Source organism: Tauraco erythrolophus, chromosome 2 (genome assembly GCF_009769465.1).
Source record: "Tauraco erythrolophus isolate bTauEry1 chromosome 2, bTauEry1.pri, whole genome shotgun sequence".
In the NCBI taxonomy this organism is placed as follows: domain Eukaryota; kingdom Metazoa; phylum Chordata; class Aves; order Musophagiformes; family Musophagidae; genus Tauraco; species Tauraco erythrolophus.
In genome coordinates, this window is record NC_141466.1 from 18,763,271 (window position 1) to 18,787,748 (window position 24,478).

The 24,478-nt window shown below is 43.1% G+C and overlaps 1 protein-coding gene across 1 annotated transcript in view; it reads left to right on the forward strand.

The window, feature by feature from the left end:
• The first annotated feature begins 6,393 nt into the window (after positions 1–6,393).
• FYN (FYN proto-oncogene, Src family tyrosine kinase) overlaps positions 6,394–24,478 on the forward strand; it is an 86,630-nt gene continuing 68,545 nt past the window's right edge. Inside the window, exon 1 of the mRNA XM_086608103.1 lies at positions 6,394–6,437. The gene's annotated coding sequence lies outside the window, so the exon portion shown is untranslated. The remainder of the gene's footprint in view (positions 6,438–24,478) is intronic.

Consider the following 24,478-nt stretch of genomic DNA (forward strand, 5'->3'; position numbering starts at 1 on the left):
CAGATTGTGGGATCTTCTTGGAACGATGTCAAAAAGCAGGATTTAGGAATGGGCCATAAGTGCCATCACATTTGCCTTTCTGTTGCTGGTACCTTCGTGGTGACGTGCTCCACTTGCTCACCATAATGGCCACCTCTCCCGCCGAGTGCTTCTTAACACTTTTAGCATCTCCTTATTCATTGCATCTGCCCCTGCTACCTCTGCAGGCATCCACCCGCTCTACTGTATTGGCACTTTCTGCGCAGGGGTGCTTGGTCAGATGGTGCCTTGGTGTTTTCAGATCCCGGCTCCTTTTATGCTTTCAGCTCTCTGCTGCATTACAATGCAAGTTGATGCCTGGAAAAGCAGCTGTGAATGTGAGGAAGATTTAGTTTAGTTTATCCTGCTTGAAAGTTGAGAGAGGAAAAAGGTACTTGCATCACTATTACTGAGGGGCTTAAGGGAGAAGGAGAGCAAGTGGCGTGCTCCAGCAGGGCTGGAAGCTACAGGACACACAGGACATGGGGACCAGCTGACAGCAGCACATCTGCTAAAGATTAAGTCAATAGATCTGATGTGTGAGGAGATTAAAATAGCACAGAAAAGCAGCAATTCAGCTTATGATCTTTAACACAGTTTGTGGTTTTTTTTTCTCTTCATAGCTCCATTTATAAAAGTAGAAAAAGTTCAAGCAAATCCTCTGTATCTTCCTGATGTTTTTCTCCCATGTTTCCTGAATCTTGGGACTTGTTGCCGCTGCAACAGTGACTTCGCATCTGAGTTCCTCCTGCTCCAAACGGAAAGGGCAGCAGTTTGGAAGGTAGTTTCAAAACAAACATGTTTGTCTGCACCATCAAACTTGCAGCTGGCTAAAAACATATATATATATATATCCTTTAGGATATACACATATACATATACATATATATATATATATCTCCTTTAGGACTCCTTTAAGAGAGGAACCTAGTTGTCCTTATTTACATCCTGCAACTGCGTGAAGCTTTCAGGTAACTCTTTTAGAAATCCAGTGAGTTTCACTTGGAAAAAACGCAGGGTGCTTGTCCTGTAGCCACCGTCCTCTTCCCAAGTTTTGATACTGTTACATGGGAGGAGAAACCACCAGAATGATTGTGTTTAGTCTTAGCAGAGTCTTCTGATGGTGTTGCTGTTTTATTTTCTTCTGCTGGTGTCTGGACTCATTGCAAGAGTTGCTTCCTGTGGGAGCTCCCTCTTTGTGCTGCTCAGCTCCCTCCCCGCTGTCGATGACCGGGCTTTTTCATATCACGTGCCTGCTATTTGGGACCCTCACTTAGCGAGGGGTAGTTTCAGGATAACAGGGAGGCTTTTGTTTCTGTCTAAGAGCAAGCCTATAAGCTTCCCTTAAACTTTAAATGTTTCATTGTTGGAAAGCTTTCAGATGTTCACAGGATAAGGGGTCTTTATATGTACTCTGGCATTGCACAGTAAAAGATTGCTTTATGTAAGTTAAGATGTGCAGTTCCTTTATGAACGGGCCATATAAAGTAAGCATGCAGGAGATTGTGTTCAACGTTGCTTTTAGAAGGGTGTTTTTTTTTAAGTGAGTTTTTAGTGTGTTTTTAGTAGGATTAGAAATCTTAAGGAAAAGGCAAAACTGAACGTGCATGCCTTCGTACACTCGTTCAAACACCAGTGTCAGCAGACTACCAGGTAACAGAGTCCTCAACATGTCTAAAAAGGGTGACTCAAGACTCTATTACTGTAGGCCCATAGTATCCCACTACCGAAAAATACTTCCTGGACTAATTCATAGCCCAAAATCTAAGTAATATGATGTGTTGTAAAACAAGCATGAATGACATCAGAACATATGAAAAAGGAAAGTTATTGCTCTGCAGACTAACCAATGCTTTCTCTACAAAGTGGATCCAGCTCATTTACAGGTTATGCATCTGGACCCAGGTGTGTTCATTTGTAAACTGTTCTCCAACCTGAAAACCTTCTTCTTCCCAATTTTTGCCAAGTAAAATACTAGGCCAAGAACCAGGGAAGCCTGCTTCTAGTTGTGGTTTGAAAAAACAGCAGCAGAAGCATGTTACTAATAGAAAACTGACAGATGCTATCATTATGCAGATTTTCTTCTGTGTTTAAGTATCATAAACTGAGTTGCATCTACTAGCATTTGAATAGTATTCATGACCACTTATGACTTCAGCCAACCACATCCTCCAGCTGGGTGAAGCTCGCATGAACTGAAACATGTACCAGACCACGATCCTCCGTGTAACTGTTTTTATGCCTTAAATTATGTTTTTATCTGTTTCAAATGGTGGGTAAATGGTCACCAAACAATTTTTGCTTTAATGAAAAATGAGAAGATTTTGTGGGTTCTTGTCTAGGATCGTTCACAGTGAACTTGATCCAAAGGTCCTTGAAGCTGGTGGATGTTAATGGATTTGGGAGTGCAGGCTTGGAAAAATAGTAGTTACTATGTCTCCTGACAGTGATTTCCCTTTTGCTGGTGGTAATAAACTTAATTCTGATCCCATTATGAACTGACAAGAACATACCTGGAAGCTGATGATCACAAGCAGGGCTTATCTCATGAAGCAGGCAATGTCATGAAATCAAACATGCAAATGACGTGTGGTTATGCTACTCACCCCGTTCTGGTTCACAAAATACTTTTTTTAATTACGAAAGCAAAGTAAAAACACTGCTGGTGTATGTGCAACACTGGGTGGGTACATTTTTTTTAGTAAAACATTCCAATTTGTTGAAGCTGGTGCTGCTTATAGGAAAAGAGTTTTCCTGACAGATAATAAGCTTGATTATCTCCCAAGAGTGTTTTGTTTTCCTTTAAAGTTTCAAATCGAGTCTTTCTGAGCTTTAGAGTGACTGTTCATGTCTGTTGATGTGCTAAGTATTTTACTGTGTTTTGCTATTTAGGAGGAGGTGCTTGGACAGCTTTCATTTGAACACTGCTTTCCATATTGACAGTGACGTGTGTGTCACGGTTTGGGGTGACCCTGTTGTAAATGTTTTGGCCTGGGATGGGTAGCAAGTTGCATCTATTTAGGGGAAGCTGATGTTGCTTAAATCTAATACTATTCAATTGTTTGTATTCTAAACATCCTGATTCTGTATTTGATTTTTGGATGGCAAGTAGAAGGGGAGTTCAATGTGAATTTTTCAGAAAAGATTTTAATTCTCAACACTTTTCCTCCACCTGCAAATTCTCTTCCTTCTCGACTCTCCCCCTGGCTGGGGTAACTAATCAACTTTTACATTATGCCTTTCAATTGGTGCCAACAGCCTGTTGGATGCTAGGGTATAGCTTTGTACGCTTTACAGCCAGTTCTCCGTAAAAGAAGCAAGGCAAAACTTTTTCTGGTAAATGTCTTCTGTTAGAAGAACTATCTGTGAAAATAGACTTAATCTGAAAGAAATGCACCTTTCACTGAATAGTCACATGGCTACCTTCAGGTTTTCATTTTTCCCAAGCACAGAAACTCAGGAAGGCAAACTTTCTTCCATTAGTAATTCCGGTCAGACAAACCTTTTGTCACCTCTTCTATTTATTATACTAACTGCAAAAGAAGCCAAAATTGGGGTGCCTTGAAGCCTGTATTAATTTATTTTGCATTTCCTGTGCTGCGTTCTCAAAAGTCAGCAACACTTTTCTGAAAAGTGCTCGTCAGAATTTGTAGATAAGTAACATCCAAAGCCTTCAAGAAAAAGGAATATTCCTCCTATGTGCTTAGGTAGAATGAAAATCATTCAGGCTAAAACCGAGTTCCATACAGACCCCAGACTGAATACAAAGAAAGAGTGAATAATCTTTGATTTTCTCTGCAAGCCATGTCCAGCCCTCGCCCTCAGTTATGCAGCAAAAAATGTTCCCTTCTCCCTCCCTGCCCCTCTCTACCCTCAAATATTTCATCTCTTTTGTAGCCAGAAAGACAGGGCATGTTTTGCATCATCTTCTAAAATGAAGCAAAAAGCATCTCCTAGAAAAGATTCAAGCTTTCTACCTGCCACCCCCAAAGTTCAAAAGATCTTGCAAGGCTGGACACATGGTAAATCGTATCTCTGCCTCAGATTTAACTAGACCCCACTTTACTGGAGCCCTCTTAGTAGTTTTCATTGTTTCACAAAGGGTTTAGCCTAGACTCCTTTAGCATGTATTAAGGCAGCTGCCTGCAATCCAGTACCATAAGAGTGGAGTTTTGCTGTTGGTTGAAACCAGCACTGCAGCCAAATAAGGGGACCTGCTGTTCCCCAAACCCTACATCTGGTTGTCCATCCTTCCCTCCCTTTTTCCCTAACACCAGCACAGGCAGGTGTTTGTTTTTTTTTTTTCAGTTACTTTGCATAACTGGGCTAGAGAATTCAGCCAGTCCATGTTAATCCCAGTTGCTCCCCCAGCATAGTTTTCTGCACAGACATTTGTGCTGGGATGAGGGAGGGAGTGCTGCTGGGGCTGTGTCCAGAAGCTCCACACCAGTGCCAGAGGGGGGTCAGCCCCTTTTGGCAGTGGAGCCAGCTCCTGCCTTTTAAGTATTCATGGGACCGGCAGTGCAGAGTACAGTTTCCCTTATTTGTCCCTTCTCTAGGGAAATTATTAAATCAGTCTCTTGGTGTAGAAGAAAATAATGAGCTAATCCAGAGTCGAGGTGCTGTTGGATTGGTTTGGACCTGGCTCGTTTCTTAAGCTCCTAACTTTTCTGCATGCAGATGTTATCCAATTAGTTCAGAGGCAGACGTAGAGTTTCTAGACTTGATTTTTTCTTTCCAGGCCAAATGCCTGGAAGCTAGGGAGGGAAATGGATGGCACTGGAATAATAACCACCTTACCCAAGTTTGAGCAAAGCAGTTAAGACCCATCTTTTTTTCAGTGTTTTCACACATTCTGCCAAGCTGTACGAAAGGTGTTGGGGGAGGAAGGGGTGTTGAGATTTTTCTTTATCCCTTGATATGCCCAGGTTTTCTTCTCAACCACTAAACAAAGAAAGCAAGCAGAGGAGGAGATGCTTTGATTTGTAGTTTTGTGATTAAAAACGTCTGTTCCTAAAATCTTTCACAACAGCCTCTTCTGATTTGTAATGATTCTTTTTCTTTTTTTTTCCCCCTTCTCTCCCCACCCAAAATGAAGTCTCAGCCTTATGAGATCAGAGGTCTGCTTGCTAATCAGGATTTAGAGCAGCGTAATCCAGTTGTCATGTTTTCTAAGGAAGACTTATTTGGTTATTCCTTAATAGAAATTTTCTTTTCTTAGCTACGTTTCGTGTAATGATGATCAGTAAAAGTAATTTGACCTAAGAAGTGATTTGTCCTTCCTTTCCTGCGGATGCCCACAGCATCCTTCAGGAGAGGTGCCGGTGCAGAGATCTGCTGCTTCTGCAGCTGAGGCAGGTTTCCGCGATCAATAATGCAGGGCTCCAAGTCATCTGTGTATAGCTGTAAAGTTACTCATCCAGCAGTAATTTCACAGATGCCTCTCTCGTGGAAAATTCAGCCGTGTGCTTGAGGAGGAAACAGGAGTTTAAAGCAGTTCAAATTCAGTCTGGCTTCACTGGTGTGGACACTTGGGCACTGTAATGTGTGTCCTTCTCTGTTTGCCGTACAGTTATCACTCCCAAACCTGAACACCAGCAGAATCATAGCTCCTCCATCTTCTAGCAGTTTACAAACTAAACGTTTTAACATCATTGTTAGTCTGTGCTCCATGGGTTGTTCTTTCAAAGATTTCGCCTCAAGGAAAAATACGGAGTAGCTGTCATTTGAAATTTACTCAGGGTTGGCAAAATGATGGCATTTGTCACTTCTGCTCTCCATCTTCTTCAAACTGGCCCTAGTGTGTGTCAAACTGGATCTTGCATTGACTTACTTCATCTGCCTCTTTGTTCTTCTAGAGAACACTGAGTAGTTAATATAGTCTAAAAATGTGGCATGGCACAAACACTTTTTTTCTTTATTTGTGTAGTTTTCAAACAAGGAGGCTGTTGAGAACCTTATATGCATCATATTTCAAAACCAGTTTGTTATAACAAAATCACTAAGAGGTACTGAGTTGACCAGATTTTTTTTAAGACTGGATCTAAAATAATTGGCACACTTGCTGTATGCTGCGTGTTGTCGACCTCGTCTCCCTGAAGTCTGAATAGCTGTTGTGTCAGTGCCATGTCTGAGCAATCTGAGAGAGTCCTGCAATTATTTTAATATTTTGCATAATAGCGGTAGAGTTTAATAATTCGTTCTGAAGGTTCAAATCCAATTACTTCCTTCCCTAAAACAGAAAAAATGGTGGAAGTTTGGTGATAAATACCAGCAGAGTGAGAAAGAAGTGTAACGTAAGTTGTGGTGTTCCAGTCACTAATGTTTTCTTTCCCTCTTATTTTACAGGGCATGTTTTCGAGCCATTTTTGAGGAAATGTGGTGAATGTAAACTTGCTCTATTTGGCGGGGAAATTCTGGTAAGTAGTGCTATCTTGATCAATTTTGGTTTTCAATGGGAATTTCAGAAAGATTCTTTCAGCTTTTTTCAGTTTTAATTATTTTAGCTGACAGGAAATACAGAGCCATAGTTGATTATATGTGATTTTCTTCCTCTGGTATGGAGACTCGCAGTATGAGAAGCATTGACAGAAAACAGCATGCCAGGCCTCAGGGCGAGCAATGTAGTTTCATTTGCTCTAGTGGCATCTCCTTATTGTGTTTGTAGCTGTTATATTTTGCTGAAGAGTGGCTGAGCTAAAACCTAGATTAGAAGAAACACAAAGATCTGTTTTAAAAACAAGGAGAACAAAAAAGCATGCTAGTGGTATAAAAAAATCTGGAAGAAAAATAATGTAGAGGGAACACATGCCTCCCGAAGTGGTGGGAGCATGCAGTCGCTCTGAAATCTTTCCATCCATTCCCAGAACATCTGACTGGCATACTCGCCACATGGAGCTAGGATGATTTGCTTATGCCTGAGAGATAAGGAGGTAGTTAATGCTCCTGTGTGCTATACCAGTGTTCCTATTCCGCCTTTCCACCTCACGTGACAAGCTTTGCTGCTTTTCTGTCTGTTCTATATGCAACACTTCCAAAGGCAGCAGCTTCCTACAGACTTCTAGTCCTACAGGCACTATGGGAATATAGCCTGTCATGTGCGATGTGGCTGTGCTGCTGAGCTGTGCTGCTGTGAGGAGGAGGAGGCAGAGAAGAACGGGAGGTAATTAATGACATGCCCCAACTGGAGTGAAATAATCCTGAGAAAATTCTTCCAACCTGCAAAAAAAAGCAGCAGATCCGGAGCAGTTTTGTAGGTTCATCTTGCTTTTTCCTCTAGGAGACTGTCAATATATATAGTTCTGGCTGGTGCCAATCAATGACCATCGCCCTTGGGAAAAAAATGCCAGCAGAAGATTGTGTCGTTTCTTTCCCTTGGCTGAGCAAGGTATTGGACTGGTATTTTTCCTTCAGCCAGCATGTGCAGATTGCAGATGAAAACTGGCTTATTCTCCGCTGGCAGAAGACTTCAGAGTCGGATAGCCTGCAGGGTAGAAAACTGAAAATCAAAGACTGGCTCCGTAAGAACACTTGTTCTTTTCTGCCATTTAAAAAAAACACAGATGTAGTTACATCATACAGAAAGATCTGGATTAGCTAGCAGATGTTTAAATGTAGATCGTTTAACCTTCTGCAGAAGATATAAAGATAAGAAAAGATAACCAAGATCTGAATTTTACAAATAAGTTGGCCGAACACACAAAAAGTCCTGTACAACAGTACCTGGGTAAACCGTACTGTCTATAGTTTGTTTTTTCTAACAATTTGGCATGTTGTAATCTTGCACCTATATCCATATACTGAAAAACATGAACAACAATTATTTAACTAAAATTTCATTGTAGGGCCAAAGATGAGCCACAGACCAGTAGAATGAGCTTATCAGTCCATGAGATTTTGTGCTGATGTGTTGCTGCAAAAGAGGACAGGTTCTATATCTAGTTTTCTTTTTGGTGGTAGTAACGATAGTTTATTCCTAAAAGTTGTCCAGTGTCCTTGCAGATTGGCGGATCTTCGTGTGGGGTGTGACACAGCTATGGTGCTCACAGGTCAAGGAGTAGAGTCATGATTCAGAAATAGTGATGCCATGTAACACCAAGGAAAAAAAGTTTGTCAGCAGACTTGGTAGTCAGATTGTTCTGATTTAATTTCCTTCAAAGATGCATCAGCTGAGACCAGCCTAGTCTCCATGTCTGGCCTTAATAAAAAGTATAGCGTGTTTCTTGGAATCATAGAGTAATTTTGGTTAGAAGAAGCTTCCAGATGTCATCTTGTCCAAACCCCCACTTGAAACAGGTCCTATTAGGTCAGGTCACTGAGGACCTTGATTTTCAAAATTCAACTGGATGCCAAGGCTGGAAACTCTACAGCCTCTCTGGGCACCTGTTCCCATGTCTGACCACCCTCAGAGTGAAAAAGTGCTTCCTTTTTGCTTCTCGTTGCTATTACTCACTGTTGATCAGTGTGGACTTTGCATTTTCTCGGCCTGTGAGAGAGGAGTCTTGGAGAAGACCCCAAAATCAGAGAAGCTGCTTCTTGTGGCTCCAAGGAAATGCGTTGTCACACAGATGCAGTAAACTTGTTAGTAGGGGAAAAAATACCACAATCGCATTCATAGAGGCTCACTAGAGATAATCCTGGGGGCATTACGCCAATGTTTGAGGGACAGTGTACCAGCGAGGTCCTTCGGTCTGCCATCTCAGTGGAGGTAGGGAATGGAGACCCATGTGGCAGCAAAGACATAAGGGTTACTGATGTGTTAGAAATCACAGAAGCACCTGAGAATGAACATGTAGGAATTAGGGCTTCTCCCCCAAAAAACGTGGTGGGATCAATAGCCCAACTGAAGTGCATCTAGACCAATGCACGCAGCACAGGCCACAAACGAGGAGCTCTATTGTACAGGAGGGAAACTATGATACAGTTGCCATTGCAGAAACGTGGTGGGATGACTCACACAACAGGAGTGCTGAAATGGATGGCTATAAACTCTTCAGGAGGGATAGGCAAGGGAGGGGAGGTGGTGGGGTAGCCCTGTATGTTACGGAGTGTTTTGATTGTCTAGAGCTTAATGATGGTGACGATAGGGTTGAGCATTCATGGGTAAGAACCAGAGGGAAGGCCAACAAGGCAGATATCACAGTGGGAGTCTGTTATAGACCACCCAACCAGGACAAAAAGGCAGACGAAATATTCTATAAGCAGCTGGGCAAAGTCTCAGAATCACAAGCCCTTGTTCTCACAGGGCACATCAACTTACCAGATGTCTGCTGGAAATACAGTACAGCAGAGAGGAAACTATCCAGGAGATTCCTGGAGTGTATGGAAAATAACTTCCTAACAAAGCTGGTGAGTGAGCCAACTAGGGAAGTGCCCCATTGGACCAAACAGAGAAGGACTTGAGGTTGATGTGATGGCTGGAGGCCATCTTGGACATAACAATCACACAACAGAGTTTTCAGTTCTTGCAGAAGTAAGGAGGCGGGGTCAGCAGATCTGCTCCCTTGGACTTTCAGAGGGCAGACTTTGGCCTGTTTAGGAGCCTGGTTGACAGAGTCCCTTGGGAGGCAGTCCTGAAGGGCAAAGGAGTCCAGGAAGGTTTGACATTCTTCAAGAAGGAAATCCTAAAGGCACAGGAGCAGTCTGTCCCCATGTGCCAAAAAATGAGACAGCAGGAAGACCAGCCTGGCTGAACAGAAACCTTTGGCTGGAATGCAGGAATTAAAAAGGAGAGTTTATGACCTTTGGAATAAGGGGCAGGCCACTCAGGAGGACTACAAGGGTGTCATGAGGATATGCAGGGAGAAAATTAGAAGGGCCAAAGCCCAACTAGAACTTAATCTGGCTACTGCTGTAAAAGGCAATAAAAAAATGTTTCTATAAATATATTAGCAACAAAAAGAGGGCTAAGGAGAATCTTCATCCTTTATTGGATGCAGTGGGAAACATAGTGCAAAAGGATGAGGAAAATGCTGAGATACTTAATGCTGCCTTTGCCTCAGTCTTTGATAGTATGACTAGTTGTTCTCCAGGTACCCAGTCCCCTGAGCTGGAAGACAGGGATGGGGAGCCGAATGAAGCCCCCATAATCCAAGGGAAAATGGTTAGCGACTTGCTACACCGCTTAGAGACACACAAGTCTACTGGGCCTGATGGGATCCACCCAAGGGTACTAAAGCAGCTGGCAGAAGCGGCCACCAAGCTGTTGCTCACCAGCCTGGGCTGCAGCTCCAAGGATGCCATTGCATCTTCCACAGCCAGGAGGAAATGGCCCACCTTTTGTAGGCAGGGTCTATACCTTAGTTAATTAGTTCATTAGTTTCAATTCATGCCAGCTGGGTAATAACAGGATACCATACCAAGCCACTTTCCATCATTTATCAGCAGTCCTGGCTAACCAGGGAGGTCCCAGCTGACTGGAGGTTAGCAGATGTGATGCCCATCTACAAGAAGGACTGGAAGGAGAATGTGGGGAACTACAGGTCCTTCAGTCTGATCTCGGTGCCAGGGAAGATTACAGAGCAGATCATCCTGAGTGCCATCACGCCACACATACAGGACAACCAGGTGACCAGGTCCAGTCAGTATGAGTCTATGAAAGGCAAGTCCTGCTTGACTAACCTGATCTCCTATGACAAGGTGACCTGCTTAGTGGATGAAGGAGAGGCTGTAGATGTTGTCTAGCTAGACTTTAGTAAAGCCTTTGACAGCATTTGCCACAACACTCTCCTGGAGAAACTGGCTGCCCATGGCTTGGACGGGTGTGCTCTTCACTGGGTAAGAAACTGGCTGGATGGCTGGGCCCAAAGAGTTGTGGTGAATGGAGTTAAATCCAGTTGGCAGCCAGTCACAGGTGGTGCTCCCCAGGGCTCAGTATTTGCACCGGTACTGTTTAACATCTTTATCAATTGTCTGGATGAGGGCATCAAGTGCACCCTCAGTAAGTTTGCAGACAACACAGTTGTGGGCGGGAGTGTTAATCTTGAAGGTAGGAAGGCTTTGCAGAGGGATCTGGACAGACTGGATTGATGGGCTGAGGCCAATTGTCTGAAGCGCAACAAGGTTAAATGTCTGGTCTTGCATTTGGGTCACAACAACTCCATGTTCAGGCACGGCCGCTTGACTTGACTGACTGAAAACTTGGGAGAAGGTTAGCTGACAAACTGATGCTCCTGAAAACTACCTGTTTTCCTGACTTGCTTAGAGATACGAGCCAATGAAAAGAGACACTTCTCATTGCTGGATTGTACACATCCTGGAATTTCTTCAAGCTAGTCTGGAGCTGGATTTGTGCCACTCCATGCTCCATGATTTTGCCCCAGAATTTAGTATTGTTTTCCTGGAACCATTCTAATATAATATGTAAACAAACTGCAAATTTTGCTTATTTTCACAGCTGTTCCTTCCCCTCTTCCCACTTGAAACTGTTTGCAAAATCTTATTTTGAGGTGGAATGATCAGGAACCTTGAGTTTCTCATCTGTAAGGATCTCTGAAATATCTGTGACCCTACTGTAGGTTTGCCTATAGCATTCCAAATTCCCAGAGAGTTTGAAAATAATTACAAAAAATGTAAGACAAGGAAGCGGTTTTGCCCAGTCTCTGTCCCTAACCCACTGAATCCAAGAAGGACTGGATATCAAGAGAACATTTTGAATTTATCTTGACGTAGCAGCTGAGCTCAGAGGCTCAGTGGTTATTTATTCATCTTGTATCAAAGTCCTAGAAAAGGTCATGCAGCCACTAGATCAAAAATTCATAGTGGTCTTAGGAGCTGATTAGAGAAGCGTACTTGAATGCTGGGAGGGAAATCTTGGCTGAATTTAAAACTCCCTCAGCTCAGCCGATGACATCTTTCTGAGCAGTGTGAGAAGAGACTTCTTTTGATGAGACTTCTGTAAAGCAGCCTTGTGCATGTCAGAGCCGATATTTGCGTGGCACTACGGGTTTGACCTGTCTTGCATCGGGTACAGCGTTCAGCAGGGGATCATGGAATGGCCATCCCTCCACATCAAATACTTACATGACTGCAAGGAGTCACAAGAAGCATGGCTGACATAGGACAGAAAACCTTGGGGTGACCAGTGGTTTGGGTTTTTTTTCCTAGTCAGACTGCTCTTTGCCAGTCCAGACTCCCCTTGAAATTCTTGCTCTTTGTAAGAGTTTTTTATATTTCTAAGCATGACTTACGCTGTTCTGTCCCTGTCCGTCTAGACCCTGTAGTTGGTTACAGCCATTAAGATCAGGAGGATCAGGCTGTGAAGTGAATAGAGGGGCTGCTGTATCGTAAACCTGACCTGCATCTTCCTGCGCCAGGTGTGCCACTGTGTGCTCGGCCTTTTCCTATAGATTCCCTCTTCCCGGGAAAGCTGTGAATGCTTCAAATACAGGCTTGAAGCTGAATGTATACCTCAGGGCTTGGAAGTCCACTGCTCTTTTCACTTTGAATTTAGGCAGGAGTACCTCCCCAGGTTCGGGGCTTTTTGTTGTTTCAGCTGAAATCGGACATGCTGTGCTCCTATCTGCACACTTCTCTGTACATTAGAAGCAACTGTACATCTTAAACAATGGTTTCAGTTATTCCTAGTTGCTCAGCTGTATCATGGAAAATTTGGATTTCAGCTGCTAAAACAGTCATCTGATGTTCTGTTTTGGTTTTGGTTTTGTTTTTTTTTTTCCCATTAAGGACAGTCACATTTTTCTTCTCTCTTTATTTTAAACAAACAAGAATTTAGCAGATAATGCGTGCTTTGATTTTTAGAAATTATATAAAAACCAGATTTTCTGTATCTTTATGCATTTTAAATTTGTTTTCCTTTGGAAAGATCATGATGCCCTGTGCATTCCTGGATGTGTGATCTGTATGACACGATTATTTACATCCTTAATGTCTACCAAAAATGCTATTGAATTTCTCTTGGTGATTCTTCTTATGTCAGGTTTCTGACATAAAGTGTTACAGAGCAACTGTGCATTGTCTGCAAAGAGCTTGGAATATGCACTCTCACTGCAAAAATAACTCACTGTAACTTTTGCTTTATTACCTGTATTCTGCCATGCCCACAAGAGGCTTTGCCAAAATCATTAGCTGTTGTCTGTAATTAGGGCTGACCTGGTGCATTTTGGTCCTATTTCTACTAGCTTTTCATTTTCCAGACTCATTAATTTGGGCAGTGGTGCACCTCGTAATGTGCTTCTGTTGCATATCTTCATTATCTCTTCCTACGGGCTGAAGATTATCATGCATCCTTGGGAATAAAGTGTGTGGAAATGCTTGAGTATTCTAAAATATCTTGGATTTTACCAAGATTTGCTAAGCTGCGCTTGTAATTCCTTCAATTTTGATCTGTTTCTTTTCTTACAGTCAAGTCTGCGTGAGAGATGTGCATGTTGGTGCCACTGGGTGTGGTAAATGTTAAATCTGGTCCATAAGATTGCTGAGGAATGGGGCTTGTCCCCAGCCCAGAGCTGCACATCTCCAGTCCCAACCAGGTTGTATTTAGTCTGTCTCTCAAGAGATGTGAAGCATCGTTATACTTGTGTTCAATTTATTAAATCAGATAATGCTACACAGGGAGGTTATGTTCCAGCCTTCTGCAGAAGAGATCTTTGTGTCTCAGTCTCTGTCATTTTCCCAAGTGTTTTCCTACATCTCATAGATTTCATAGGTTTCATAGATTTCTAGGTTGGAAAAGACCTTAGAGATCATCGAGTCCAACTGTCCCTAATCCCCATTAAACCATATCCCTAAGTAGATCATCCACCCTATTCTTAAACACATCCAGGGATGGGGACTCAACCACCTCCCTGGGCAGCCTATTCCAGTGGCTGACAACCCTTTCAGAGAAGAAATACTTCCTAACATCCAACCTGAATCTCCCCTGACTAAGCTTATACCCATTTCCTCTTGTTCTATCACCCATCACTAATGTAAAGAGCCCTTCCCCCACCTCCCCACCATCCCGTCTCAAGTATTTGTAGGCCGTAATCAGGTCTCCCCTCAGCCTCCTCTTCTCCAGGCTAAACAGCCCCAACTCCCTCAGCCGCTCCTCATAAGTTTTATTTTCCAGCCCCTTGACCAGTTTAGTCTCCCTCCTTTGGACTTGCTCCAGGAGCTCAATATCTCTCCTAAAGCGAGGGGCCCAAAACTGGACACAATATTCCAGGTGCGGCCTCACCAGTGCCGAGTACAGGGGCAGGATCACTTCCCTGCTCCTGCTGGTCACACTATTCTTGATACACGCCAGTATCCCATTGGCCTTTTTGGCCACCTGGGCACACTGCTGGCTCATATCAAGCCGGTAGTCAACCAAGACCCCCAGGTCCTTCTCCGCCAGGCAGCTCTCCAGCCACTCTTCCCCGAGCCTATAGCGATGCTTGGGGTTTTTACACCCCAAGTGAAGGACTCTGCACTTGGCCTTATTAAAGCTCATGCCGTTGGCCTCAGCCCAACGATCCAGTCTGTTCAAATCCCTCTGAAGGGCCTCCCTACCCTCGAGCAGATCGACACAGCCTCCCAGCTTGGTGTCGTCCGCAAATTTACTGAGGGTACATTCAATCCCCTCATCCAGGTCATTGATAAAGATGTTAAACAGAACTGGACCCAGCACTGAGCCCTGGGGAACCCCACTGGTGACCAGCCTCCAGTTGGATTTAGCCCCATTTACCACCACTCTTTGGGCCCGGCCATCCAGCCAGTTTTTAACCCAAAGGAGGGTGTGCCTATCCAGGCCAGCAGTTATCAGTTTCTCAACCAGAACACTATGAGAAACTGTATTAAAGGCTTTTCTGAGGTCAAGGAAAAACTCCTCTTCTATAGAGGACTGAATAAAAACCTGTATGTCATACATTGCAGGGGCCACTACCATCCAACCCATTATGAGTTCAGATTTAGATGCGGAACAGCCTTGCACCTGGTTCCATGCCCAGCTCTGATTATTTAATATTAAACTGTAAGTGCAGCTTGGAGCAGGCAAGTCCCACTCAGCTGGTAGTGGGATCCTGGGGCGTTGTAGGTGGGATCTCCAAGGAATTTAGTTGCTAGGAAGCATAACCTCCTTAGTGAGCTCATGCAAATGGAGATTTATTTTTTCAGAGGTTAGTAATTTAGTCATATTTGAGAGTTTTCTGCAGAGATCGAAACACAAAGATTTTGCCTTGACACTTTGAAAGTTTATGGTCCATATCACAAAAGCTCTTGAGCTGTTCAAGAGGTGACCAGAAGCTTTTAACATGAACAAATCACTCCAGTTTCCCATGCCTTGAAAACTTTTGGTTGAAGTCATGCCAAATATCCAAAGTAGCAACAAAACAAGGAAAAAAAAAATCTCCCAGCAAACATCCAGCATGGAGAATATTGCCAAACTTGGGACTGTTTGTGCCAAGTTTATAATCAGGCAGCAACAGGGTCTCAGTAAGTAATGCTATCCACCTACAGCTAGTGAACCCCTGGCAACACAAGGAGTGAGGAACGCCACAGAGGGAGACAGCATTCTTCTCCAGTGCCTGGTGTAAGACACGAATCATACCCAAGATGAAAAAGAACGGAGAGCATGATTTCTGGGCATCAGATAAGGCTGTTTCTGTGGATAAGGCCCTTACTAGATGAATATGTGTTGTAGTGATAAATATATCTATAGGTAGAGTTTAAATCGTGTGGACGGATGTAGATTTTCCTGACCTGAGCATACTGTATTTTGTCGTACAGCCATGGTGCTGCTTTACTTCTAGAGAGTTTCCTTCATGAAAAACGGGGGAAGGGGGGTGGTTAATGTAATTCTCTTGGCATTAATTCTGCCTCATCAATACTTAATAGATTTAGTAGATTTTAGAGCTACAGTCATTTGGGAGATTATTTTATCAGCCAAGCACAGTGGAGGTTGCTGAAACTAAATGGAGGATGGAATGCATGTGTGTGTGATACAGGATGCTGCAGCATCAAGAAGATTGAATTATTATGGGATTTGTTTAGGAGATTTCTCTGTGCCTTTTGTGAAACTTTGTTGGCACTAAATGCTTTGCATATAAACCAGTTATCTCTTCAGTAAGAGTTTGGTATGGATCTCTAGGCACAAGTGTCTGTTTCCACCTCATAGCATAAGCACACTGCTCTAGTTCTTTGTCTCTCGTTACGTCTCCCTCTCGCTTAAATGCTCATCTGGCACAAACATAATGAAACTGCGTATTAAAGGAGCATGAAGAAGAGGAGAGATCTCATTGCAGATTACCAAAGCTGAATATTTTTGGACATTGAGTTATTTATATTAATCAGTTTGCTAAGCTCAAAGATAAAAGAAAGCCTGGGAAGCAATCCAGTAAAACCAAGAAGAGAAACTAAAGAAGACAGTGTGAAGATCATTCAATAACATATGTTTTGAGAATGCTTGCAGTACTGCGTCACAATACTAATTTCAAAATAAAAATGAAGATGCGTGAATCTTGAAGCCCAGTGCTCAGTGGTGGGGGAGATTCCTGCTTGACGTGTCACGCTCCATCAGCTGAGGTGGAAAGCTCTGTCGGGGAGCACTCCACACCATCCTGCAGCAGCCCTCCTAGCCATGGTGAACATGGGCTTCAAGGGGTCCCACGCAGCCTCCACTGGTCTGGAGCTCTTCCCAAGACATATCATAAGGGAAATCACTGATGACGATTTTTAGAAAATACCCAGTGAGCTTAAATTCATGAGAAATTTGTGTTCATGCTGAAGGTATCACCCTGAAAACTTCAGTGCTAACAGAGGTTTATACCACCTTTTAATAAATAGTGTTTATGTCCTTGTGACCTTTATACCTGTTCTCCACCCACCTATAGGAATATATCTAATTTAGCAAGCCATATTGCTCCTATTGTTTTTACAGAAGAGACAATAATAAAAGATTCAACTGTGTAAATGTCATTCCTGCCCAGCTCATTTAGTATTACAAGACAGGGAGAAGTCTGCTTTGAAATTTTCCCCTTGGCTAAACCTGAAAAGCCTTGAATATCGTGTGCATCCTTGATCACGTCATGCAACGGCAGTAGTGAGAAATACAAAATCATAGAATCATAGAATCGTTAGGGCTGGAAGGGACCTTCAAAGGTCATCTAGTCCAACCCCCCTGCAAGGAACAGGGATATCTCCAACTAGATCAGGTTGCTCAGGGCCTCGTCCAACCTGGCCTTGAATGTCTCCAGGGATGGAGCATCCACCACCTCTCTGGGCAACCTGTTCCAGTGTTCTACCACTCTCATGGTAAAAATTTTTTTCCTAATATCCAACCTGAATCTACCTCCCTCTATTTTAAAACCATTACCCCTTGTCCTATCACAACTGGCCCTCCTGAATAGCCTCTCCCCATCTTTCCTGTAGGCCCCCTTGAGGTACTGGAAGACCGCTGTCAGGTCACCCCGGAGCCTCCTCTTCTCCAGGCTGAACAGCCCCAACTCTTTCAGCCTGTCGTCATAGGAAAGGTGCTCCAGCCCTCTTATCATCTTCGTGGCCCTCCTCTGGACCCTCTCCAACTGGTCCATGTCCATCTTATGTTGGGGGCTCCAGAACTGGACGCAGTACTCCAGGTGAGGTCTCAAAATCTACTAGTTCTGTCTGCTAGGGCTTTGAATGCTGTGCTGAGTGCTGAGAATCCTGCCTTTCTAGTCTTACAAGGTGGTATCTAATCCTGTAACAACCTTTCAGACCATATTGATTTACTGACATAAGTTTTGTTGTTTTTTTTTTAATCAAACTGCATTTCTTACCTTGTCTTTGATTTTGTGCAAAAATCATGATAATTGAAGCAAGTGGCTTTACAAGCAGAAGGATAAAAACAGAAATAGCGTGAGAGTTTTAGATTCTTTGTAAAATTGCTAGTTAAAAATATGCGTGGGTCTTAGACGTGATCTGAAATGTTAACTACTTTAGTCCCTGGTTAACAAACCTTCCCATTCATACAGTTAAGATGCTAGTTAGGAAAAAGGCTCTGTGGAAAGAAACTTCAACTGCACACTTGGAAACAGGATTTCAAGTCATTTCTGGTTCTCTTTTGCTGTTTGTCAAAAGTTAAAAGTTTGTCCTTTTTTTCAGTGGGAACTTACACCAAATTATAGTACAGTCTGCTTAAAGCTAGTGGTTGCATCGGCGCACCGGCACTCAGTGCTGTGACGGGTGCTGTGTCTGGTTAGTTGTAATTGGACTGAATCATCAGTTTAGGAAAGTCCTCGTTTTGCTGTGGTATTTGTTGGTTGTGCATGACACTTAGGAGTTTTTGTCCATTCTCCCCCCCGCCCCCCGCCCCCGGCTAATTCTGCGATATTAGGGCATTAGTCTCTCTCTGCGTACAGTTTACTATCAAACATATTCCCCTTTTCCCCCCATTTCTTTCCATTTACTCCCTTTGATAAGAAATATTTAGACCGCTGTATGTCTTTATTCTTGTAAGACAGAGGCTGATGGAAGATTCATTAAATGAAATTTTGCTCTGTCTATAGAGCAGGGTATCTCCAAATACATCTGTAGACACACAGAAAACAGAGACTGACAGCTGATAGATGCTGTAGATGCTCATTGTTTTCTACCGTGGTGATTATGCCAAATGTGTCAAAACACAGAGAAACGAATTTGTATGTGAGTGAAGTGGCATTTGGCTGGGAAAACTATGCAACATCCCACAGTCCTATTTCAAGATATCCTTTATGACCATTTTGGTATCTGCTAAAAGCCTTTGCAGGAGCCCAAGATCGTTCCATTTGCCTTTTTAAAAATGTTTTTCTCTTGAGTTTTGCCCTGTAACTGCCTGTAATTACAGAGAGAGGCTTAGTTTGAGTCTAACCACCAGCTTTCCTGTATGTCATTAGATGGTGTTGGGGAATTGGCACGAACAGTTGTAGATGACAGTATATATCTTCCTTTTCTTTCTTGAATTAGATTGTTCATAAGCCAAATGTTTCAAAGGAGAGAGAGAGAGAGCACTATTCAAAGCTGACAAAGCAGAAGGAAAGCTTGTGTTGTATTAAAGGGCTGCTTGCAGCAGCCTTTTGCTCACCCTGAGGAAGTAAGAGCTTACTGAAGATGCAAACTGCATTGCTAGTGTAAAACAGAATTATTGCATGTTGATGCTAAAGTATTTATCATTTCTGTGTTAGCGTGGCACGTGCTTTCCATGTGTATGTCATCCTTTGCATGTGACATAGCTGTTATCCAGAAACAGTTATTTGCAGAAACTTGTCTGGTCAAGCGTGTGGAATACGCTGTTGACTATCAGCGACAGTGAATCTTGCACCTAACTGTGGCTCCTGTCTTGCTCTGAGCAGTTTCATGTGGCTTATGCTTGGCAAAAGATGTAGCACCCTTCATCTAACATCTCTTGCAGCAGTGTACAAAAGGACTATGTGTTGCATAGTAGGGAGAGAGCAGCCCACCTCAAAGATGTTTCCGAAGGTGGACGTTAGAGCTGAGGAAGGAGCTCTGTTCCAGGCAGAGACCAAAGCACTCGAGCCGCTCACTGTGCACAGCCTGGGGTCTTTGGGAAGAGCTCACACTCAGATCAGTTTTCGTACTTTGCTTTTCCAATCCAGTTTAGGTCCCCAAACTTGTGTCTGCTTTTACCCATCCTTTTGTGCACGTGTGATTTGAGTGAATGCAGGTAAAACCTGAGTTTTACATTTTGTGGTGTTGCAAGACCCCTTTTAGAGCACCTTTAAGTTTCCAGAAATCAAAGGATAAATATATTTTTCCTTTGAGGCCTTTATTTAAGACATCATTTAAAGTCACTTGTATTGCAAGGGACTTCTAATTGCTGTATTCAATATTTCTGTTGCTTAACATCAAAATTCTCTCTTGCTGTATTAAATATCTCTCTAGTTGTACTTCTGATTAAAGACACAAAAAATTCCAAAGCTGTGACTTTTAACCACCTTTTCTTCTTTAAGAAAACTCTTCCTCAATACTGTGAGAGACCAGTACCATTCCAGGGCACCATCCTGCTTCAGCAGGAGCTTTAAGAGTGCTGCTGTGTGGAGAATTTTTGTGTCAAATTACCGCTGCTGCTTGGCTTCCACTGTAACCAGCAATTCTCATGGTATTTTTTGTCTGGAATATTTCTCCTCTTTTTGAAGCTACCTGTGAATATAGTCAATGTCTTGCTATCTTCTTTTTCTTTGGGATCTCTTATGTCTGGGATAAATTCCAGGAGCTTTGAGGTGTAGTTCTAGACTCTTCTGGATTGGAGATGCTTCTACTAGCCACCCAGACAAGAATTTTCTTTATTTAAATCAAGAAAATTGGGGCAGGGGGAAATAATAAATATACATATATCTATATAAAATATATAAAATCTTTTCAGCTTCATGATGGAGGAGGAAGACACCCTAGGCACAGCTGGCAATTAGTTGTATAGTTTCTTCAGGTTGATAACCAGCTCTGGTAGAAATCTGTTCTTTGACAGACAGTCCTGTAATGATATTGGACAGGGAGAGCAGCAAATTTAATATGCTTTGCAAGTCAGGGTTGGTTGAAGCACAGAAAACTGTGAAAATCTGAGAGAAATCCCCTTGGAGCTTGCTTTGTCTGCTCATGACTTGCCCTTTCTTGTATTTAACCAGTCTGAATCCAGGTCATCTGTCCTAGGCTTATCTATGTCAGTGGAGTGGTGGAGTGTGAAGGGAGCTTTTTTTTTTTTTTCCTTCCTGTCTTTTTAAACCCAGAACACATGAGTGAAGTAGCAAGTGGTATGCAAGTTGAAACCATGGCAGTCCACACGATGTGTTGAAGTAGCTGTTGGTAATGGCACCCGCAGAAATCTGTTCGTGGTCAGTTTGACAAGACATGAACTAGTAGCTGATTCACCAAAGGTATTTCTGTGGTTATTGGGCAGGTAATGCTGCACATTTACTGTGTTAACAAGCTTGACTGTAGCTTAACATGTCCAGCAGTCTCCAATTAAACTTTCTGTAATTTACAGAATTCTTTAATTCCTTCTGATGTTGTGTACTGTTTTCCTGGAAGGGTCTGGGAATATCTAAGTGATTCCAGTCCATACGTTAAATTGTATAGATGTTGCTCATCTTATGATTAAACAAAAGCTTGAAAAATAGGATTCTTCAATGGAGCCTAGTTAAATATTTTGCAAAGACTGTTAAAGTGTCAGATACGACTTGCAAACAGCAGAGACTGATGCTGCAGATTATTTAAATCTGTGTGACATCATCAGTGGATAATTTACAAACCCCACTTACTATGTAAATGTATTCAATAACCAGTAGAATGCTTATGTATGTGAGAAATCATACTTTTGTGCGCTGTAAGTCATCTCACCTGCGTTATGTTTGTGCTGGGTGGAAAACAGTGTCTGACTGTGACTGAGAGCCTCTCCAGGGAGCTCATCCTCAAATCGCTGCAGCTGTGATTTACAGGAACAGCCTTGTGAAGCTTCTTTAACCTTTTGGAGCTTCCTGCTTCTTTCTTAGTCTTTCCAGGTCTAAGGTAATTTTAGCTACTTCTTAGCAATTAGATTAGGCATAGGCAATTTCCATGTAAAATTGCCTGAGCAGGTCCTTTGGTAAATGGTAAGAACCTTGTTGTGGCTCAGGGCCATTTGGCAGGATAATTAAACTGGACTTCAGCGCCACAAATGGGTATGCAGTTAAACTCCACGGATCCGCTCAGGTGCTTGGTTAAGTTTCTATATACATAGGCTCTGTCATGGCCATATGTGTCTTCTATTTATGATTTCTGCTGCAATCTACGTGTCTTTGGCTCTGGAAAAACATGATTTTAAGTACACTGGTTGATAAAGCACTTGTATCTCTTACCTGACAAATGCATCAACATTAGATGGATTCACGTTGATTTGTGCCTTAGGTGTTCATTTTAAAACTATTTTAACCTTGAACGTTCAGAGGTTTTCAAGACAGAAGAAAAGAGGACAGTTAAAGATTTCACACAAATTGGGAATCACCTTTGTGAGGATCTTTCCAAATAAGCCTGACAATTGTACAAAATCAATGATTACCTTTTCATACAGGGCCTGTATTGATTTTGTGCTGCATGACACATCCTGCTTGGTCTTTGTGCAGAACAAATCGTGCTAACCTCTTGTCCCTTCCCCTGACAGCCTCATCGCTTTCCAACTGCCTGTGCCTGGTGCCCCTGCAGCTATCCCCATAAACACAAATGCACCTTTCAACATCGTTTCTTGAGCATTTTCCTCTTCATTTTGGAGAGCACAGAGAAAGCAGAGTGTCCCTGTCCACACACAGACACACCCTTATCTTTCCAACCAAAAGTCTGGTTGCTAAAAAATACCCATGGGTAATTAGTACTGTATATGTAGCTAATCAATTTAAAATTAAATGCCACTGGCGCTGGGGAAAGAACATACTAGGTTTTGTTATGGCTTTGAGAAACCCTCTGTTTTAGTGAAACCCTCTGTTTTAGTGAAAGCTGTCTCTGAGAAGGGATATTGCTTCTTTGTGTGCCGCCTGCAACACGAGAGGAGCAGGGTGTGCAGTTTTCACAAAGGGTGCTGTAAATGTCATTATTGTGTTTTCATCTCAATCGTGGGGTTTCCGTGTTGATTTTAAGAAAGCAGCCCTTCAGTGTGAGGAGGCGGGTGGATCTTCTCATGCACAGCAAAAGGAGCTGGTGTGCCAGCAGTCTTATGGGTGAGAAAGAAACCTCATTTCCAGCTTCCTAGTCCACCATGCTCATTATTAGATGATTCTGCCTCCTAGGCAGACAGATTACTTCATATTTTCATTCATTAATGATTTATCAGACAGCTCCTCCCCTAAAGGCTCATCTCTTCTGTTATATTCACAGCCCACACGCAACTGGCAACATGTAGCTGCCAGCTGGCACTCTGGCATTAACAGTGCAAGCTGCTGGCCCCTTCCACATCTCCTGCTGCCCCCTCCTCCCCTCCCTTCCCAGCTGCTCAGCTCACCTGCCCGCTCCTCAGTGTCTTAGATTGCACCAGAACTGTCACATCTCCATGTGTCCTGTCCTCTTATCCCATCTCTCCAATCTGGTTGCTTGATGTGCTTTTACTAACTACAATTTAAAAAACAAAAAAAAAAAGAGATGAGGTGCCCCCACTTGGGATGTGGCAATGCTTGTGGTTTTGTTCTGGCAGTAGTGGCCTCCTTCAAATCAGAGCACATTTTGGTGTAAGAATATGCTCAGTGGTGAATTACGTTTTAGTTCCAGGCAGAATTAGTAGAGAAGAGAGGGTGCTGGGGAGAAAATGAGCGAGCTGTGTCTACGAGCAGGAAGGTGTGGGTTGGCTGCAGTTTCAGGTTTCGCTATCAGGTGCTTGGCACAACAGCTCTCTTGAAACCCTTCTCCAGTTGTCTGTGTGAGAGAGTGATTTTTGTCACATTGCTAAAGATTAACTCTATCCTTGTTCTCTGCTCTGCTTCCAGAAATCAAGCATGCTCTGAGGTCTGGGAAAGGGAGTCCAAATGAAATCTCATGGTGAAAGGGGAAAAATCTAAAACTGTTTACCACTCTCCAACTTGCCCACTGCAGGTGGGTTGTGGTCAAGTACAACAGGGGAACAAGGGCTGTAGGACAGGAGGAAAAAAGGATAAGGTAGGAGAGAAGGAACAGATGAAACTCCCTTGAGTCATTAATAGATGAATGTGTAACTTCTGAGTGCTTAATCTACCCTTGGCAAGTGGTGACTGATAACTAATTTTCTCTCTTCCCTCTCCCACACCCTCTCAGTGTCTTCAGAAAGGGCATGTGGCAGGAATAACAAATATTATTTTAGCAGGATGGATAAATGGAAATTATGGATTAAAAGTGCTATGGATGGCTCAGCAGAGCGAAACTAAACTGACTGCTCCTAGTATGCCTAAAATAAATTTTCCCTTACATTGTTTTTGAGAACTTCCTGAATTATTAAGACCCCTCCACGTACCCCTTTGGCACAACGCTTTTAAGTAAACCAGTGTTAAAGGCATCAGGCTCTGATTGAGCAGCCTCATTGCTCCTTCGGTTTGAAGACAGCCAGAGCCTGATGCTGAGCAAGCTCAGGCTTTGGAGGAAGTCTGGATCTAAATCCAGACCTGATTACTCTAGGTCTCCAAGCTGGAGCTTTGTGCCACTGTTTTAAGGAGAGAACTTGAAGGAGAAGGGGAGTTCAGGCCAACACACATAACGGTGTCACTGTTCTATTGTATGCCACAAGACTAATCAATTTGAATGCCTTTGGCTTTGAAGAGGAGAGAGGTGGGTGAGAACAGTAGGTGCTTGTGTGCTTTCGACAGCCAGGTGTCTGGAAAACCAGCGTCAGCTCTGAGGGAGTAGGAACTCATGGTGCTCCTCTATGGCTTCCCTGTTGCAGGCAAAGCTGGCTTCAGGGCTTCCACGGGGGAGAGTGGGAGGCCGTGGCAGGGCTATGCTCATGGAGGCCCAGAACAGAGGTCATTGTATGGTGACTCAGGTCAGAACAGAGGGAAAACCAAGAAGAAATGACAAGTGACTG